Source organism: Zingiber officinale, chromosome 10A (genome assembly GCF_018446385.1).
Source record: "Zingiber officinale cultivar Zhangliang chromosome 10A, Zo_v1.1, whole genome shotgun sequence".
In the NCBI taxonomy this organism is placed as follows: Eukaryota; Viridiplantae; Streptophyta; class Magnoliopsida; order Zingiberales; family Zingiberaceae; genus Zingiber; species Zingiber officinale.
The window spans coordinates 70,134,107-70,138,937 of NC_056004.1; the positions used below are offsets into that span (position 1 = coordinate 70,134,107).

Genomic DNA, 4,831 nt, shown 5'->3' on the forward strand with positions numbered 1-4,831 from the left:
AAATCGCAGTATAAATCATTCCATTCTGCCTCCTCGTCCGATCCTCTCTTCCTCCTCCTCCTCCATCCTCTCTTCGCTCTTCCCGGCTAAGGTAGGGGCCGATAAGATCCGAACAGCTAGAGGACGCCCACGACCACCATGGCACGGTTGGTTGGCAACATGAGGGAATCCGAAGGAAGAGAGAACAACACCGTGATCTCTGATCTTGTGTAAAGGGGTCTCCTTCTTCTGAAGCAGAGAGATCGAGTGCAGTACAAGAATAACGAAGTATGTCTGCCTGTTAAAACCCTAAAATTGCAGGCATAAAGGCTCTCCGTGCTTCATTTTCTCCTTCTCGGCCTCTTCACTCACTGGGTACACGGTCAAAACCTCTCGTTTCCTCTTTTCATTCTTCTTAATCGTCTGATTGCTAAAGGTTGAGGATGGGGTTTGGGGTTAACCTCTCTATAAAGCGCTGAAGCCTTTTCTTTTCCCCCGACTTTCTCCTTCTCGCGACTTCGGACTTCACGCGACCGAGACCGGCGATTTCTTCTTCTCTCGGTGGCGCCGGTGAAGAGCGGACCTTGGAGCGTTGAGAGGAAGAGAGGTTAGTTACAGCCGAGCCTTCTTTCTCCCCGATCCCTTCCTCCCTTCTCTGATCTCGGTGAACAACGGCGACGGATCTCGATCGGTGGATTTCGCCGGTTGTCGGGAGGGAACCAAGGGCATCGGCGTTGGATCAGGCCAGCATCAATTGTTTGGAGGAGGTAACAACCATTGTTCCTTCCCGATCTCTGTCCCTGTTCGTTGGCAATAACAAGTCGTTGCCCTAACTTCGATCTTGGAGGTAAGGGTTTGGTTTTGGTTGTGAATTCGAACCTTGATCCTTTCTAGTGTTGATTCAGGTGGTTCTTTCTGGGAAGCAGAGACTGGTATTTTGGTCCCGGCCACCACAGCTCTGTTGGATCGATCTCTTCTTCGTATCAGTGATCGTCTCCGGTGATTGAAGGGTGCAGAGGTAATGAGGTCGATCTATTGTTGTTGTTAACAGGTTGTTTTGATGACTTCTTGTTATTCTTTCTTCTTGATCCGGCTAGTGAAGATGCACTATGTAATGTTCTGTTTGTAGGGGATTGAGGTATGGTTTAGTTCTTGTTCCTTACCCTTGTGCGATCATTAGTTGCAGTAGATGTTACCTAATGAATCCTATGTGTTTTGAGCTGGATCCACGGCAGAGTCAATAAGAATTTGTTTGTTCTGGTGTTGGAGGTTAAGGGTATGATGTGTTACTAGTTAACAAGGATAAGAGTTGTTATATTGGGTAATTGAATGTTGTAAATAAAGATTAACCTGAATCTGAAATGGTTTCAGTGACATTTAGGTTTCATGTTAGGTGATTATGGAAGATTGTAACCTTGAAGATCTAATGAGAATTTAGATATTGGATGGTTTAGGTTAGAATATAAATTTAATATGGTTATGTTAAAAGAAGGGAGCCGTACCTATGGTTAGCGTTTCTTTTGTATGTTCATTTCCTCCAGGTTTTTGTAATTTAATTTCCACCCTCTAGGGTTTTTTTTTAATTCAGTTTTCGATGCCTAATTCCACCCTGCTTCTTTCTGACATACATTTACACATTGTTTTAGAGGATGCGATGTGCTTATTTTAGATACTGGATTGGGAAGTGCAGAGAATCAAGCAAGGGTCAAGGAGTTGCTTCATGTGGAGGAATCAAAACTAGAGGAGGATGAGGGTAAGTGTTTTTACTCATAATATTATTTTAGTTTATGTTCAGATCAGTTGGCACTCGATTCTGTGCTTTAGGAAATACCACTCCAGCAGTGAGATGGGTTCGAGATGATAAATATGATTGCATCCGATTAAAGCATTGCAAGGTGAGCTATATTCACTGTGTATCCCCCCTTCAGAGTACATATGTATCTGTATAGTAATTAATTTCAATATAGGCACATCAAATTACCTTAATTGTTTCTGGACATAGACTTAATCCTTTGGATTACTTTATTTTAATTGGTAGAGTATTTGCCACTACCTTTCTATTATTCATTCTTTTGCTTTGCAGGTTGTGACAAAAATTGATTGGCATCGGAAAGGAGACTATTTCACTACTGTCGTTCCTAGTGATATCCTAATTATGAATTTTAGTTGTACTTATTTTTAGTCATTCCTAGTGCCTATTTTATATCTCAGTTTTGTTTCTTTCTTTTTTCTAATACACACTGACAAATTGGAAATATATAAAAATCATGACATTATACCTAGTTACCTAGCCTTTGAGGCTGGAATCAGGATGAAACCTAAAGTGCCCTGAAAAGTTTAGGCATACCAAATTCTCTCAGTTTAATGACAGAGGTCAGTTGTGTTGCAAACTTTGTTATTTTCCTTGTTTTTCATTTACCGCGTCTAGATTAAGAAACTATGGCTTTCTAACTCAAATAAAAATTGCAATTCCTGCCTATCTTAGACCTAACATTAACTTATTAATTGAACAGGTGTTTTAGATTGTAAATTTCATCCGAGGCAGCCATGGCTATTCACAGCTGGAGCAGATTCTATCATTAAACTATATTGCCACTAATGATAGATTCTCCAGGAAACTTTGAAGAATCTCCTCGAGTCAAGATACGTGAGTACTTGCTGATCCTACATGACTACGGTAGCAAGTTCATGTTCTTTGCTTGATAATTTATTCTTTTTTGACCAATTCATTTCCGCAAACCCCTTACCTGTAAGCACCAACTAGTATCCTTATTGTCAAGAATTAATTTTATCAACGACTTATAAGTTTGGTATGCATATTTCTTATGATGTTGAACCTTGACTTTGAGACACATGATGGCTTTGTTTTATTTTTTTTGTTGAATTTTCTATCCTGTAAGTTTCAACTCCACTAGTATCATGTTTCCATAGATGATGCTGTCTTAGATGTTGGAGTCGTGACTCATTCTTTATACTGATGTTTCTGTGTGGAATTTTCCCAGTTGTCCTGTTCATTGTTTGATGTTTCTGTGTGTGTTGTAGCTGAATTTGGTTGTAGCTTCTGCAAGCTTTCTTCACTTTCTTCCCTCCACTATCTGTTAACAAGTTTGATCTTTACAATTCAGTTATAAGAACAAACAATATGACCAAAGGTTGATAGCTTTGCTTCATCCTTTTTACATTTCAGTATGTGGATGAAAGCAAATATGTACTGATGTACCTAAATGGATTTACAAAAATATCTTTGAAATGTTTTGTCATACAGATATGGCATCTAGTATAATTTTTTCCAACTTGATTGTTGCATTATCATATAATGAGATTAGGTGCACAGCTTGCAGTCAGTTTATTGTTTTTGCTAAAGATCATTGCTAGTAGGCCGACAAAAGACAGGTCTAAAATGAAGCCTAAGAAAACATGCTTAAGATGATATTTTAAGATTTTCTAAACATTGGATCATTGCGGAAGGTTGTGATTGGCACGGCAAGTGTTCTAAAATGAAGCCAAAGAAAATGGGGGAGAAAATAAGGTTCGGCTTGAGGAATTTATGCAATAAAGCAGTTTTATATTTGATTCCTTCTTTAATTATATTGCGTGTGTTCCTAAGCTGCAACCTATTAATAATTTTAGTTTTATAATGTTCTTTGCCACTACCTTTCTATTATTCATTCTTTTGCTTTGCAGGTTGTGACAAAAATTGATTGGCATCGGAAAGGAGACTATTTCACTACTGTCGTTCCTAGTGATATCCTAATTATGAATTTTAGTTGTACTTATTTTTAGTCATTCCTAGTGCCTATTTTATTCCTAGTCACCTTATTTCAATGACAAGAACAAGGGTTCTCATGGCCAATATGTGTCTATTAATGGGATTTTCAATGTCTTGCTTACCACGCTAATCCTACTTCTGATTGGATTTGCAGCTTCAAGATATCAAACTCTACACCTTCTATATGGAGCTAGATTTGCAAAAGCCATATCCAACTCGAGGAAGTGACTTATTGACATGGGAGGTAGGTGTACCTCTTTGGTTCCGCTTTTAACCAAATATCCCTATAAAGATTCATTTGTGTGCTCTTAACATATCTATTCCTACAACGTTGTTATCTAGGATTAGCATTTATTTTGTTAAATGTGATTTATGCACCTATAATTATTCTGGTGAAGTTAGCATTCTATTAAACTAGATTATGACCTTTGCAGAGAACTTATTGGTAACCAAGGACTTTGTGAAGATAGCAAATTTTGGCTTTGCTCGTGAAGTTCATTCGAAGCCACCATTCACAGAATAGGTTTCAACACGCTGGTAAGCATGTTTATGACAAGCACTTGTGATCTTATATTTTTTATTTGATACATGTACACATTTGTTTTAGTTATTTGACATATGGTGGATTTATGTGCTTTTACAGTTTACAAATCTCAAGTACTCCAGAGTTGAAATTGATGAAGTGCAGTTCAAGTGGGCTGAATGCATGCTAGATTACATTTGAAGTGCGGTTCTACCTTGATGTGTTAAAAGAATGTTCTACCTTGATTTTGATATCTATTAGCTAGCTTTTGATGTAAAAAGAATGTTTGGGTATTTTATGGATATTGTTGTAAGAAATTATTTATATAATTTGTGAATATTTGTGTATTTTATGGATATTATTGAATGAAGAATATTTGTATAATTTTTGAATATTTGTGTTTTTTTTTGTTATTGTCGGTTTATCATTGTTTCAGAAATCAAATTTGTGCTGTTAAAAAATATACATATTACATCGGTTTTCCACCGCTACAAAACCGGTGTTATTAACTAATATTACATCGGTCATTTACCGCTGCCAAAATTGGTGTTATTAACATA

The 4,831-nt window shown here is 37.4% G+C and overlaps 1 long non-coding RNA gene across 6 annotated transcripts; it reads left to right on the plus strand.

The window, feature by feature from the left end:
- The first annotated feature begins 551 nt into the window (after nucleotides 1-551).
- Nucleotides 552-4,411, plus strand: LOC122028030. 6 transcript variants are annotated; one of them, XR_006124607.1, is made up of 9 exons: nucleotides 722-746; nucleotides 885-997; nucleotides 1,626-1,732; nucleotides 1,804-1,874; nucleotides 2,063-2,626; nucleotides 3,448-3,508; nucleotides 3,664-3,992; nucleotides 4,183-4,285; nucleotides 4,392-4,411. It is a non-coding gene; the product is annotated as an uncharacterized LOC122028030 (long non-coding RNA). The 6 variants fall into 6 exon arrangements; XR_006124604.1 differs by having other exon boundaries at nucleotides 2,063-2,352; nucleotides 2,493-2,626; nucleotides 3,448-3,992; XR_006124605.1 differs by lacking the exon at nucleotides 722-746 and adding an exon at nucleotides 552-586 and having other exon boundaries at nucleotides 3,448-3,992.
- Nucleotides 4,412-4,831: the final 420 nt, after the last annotated feature.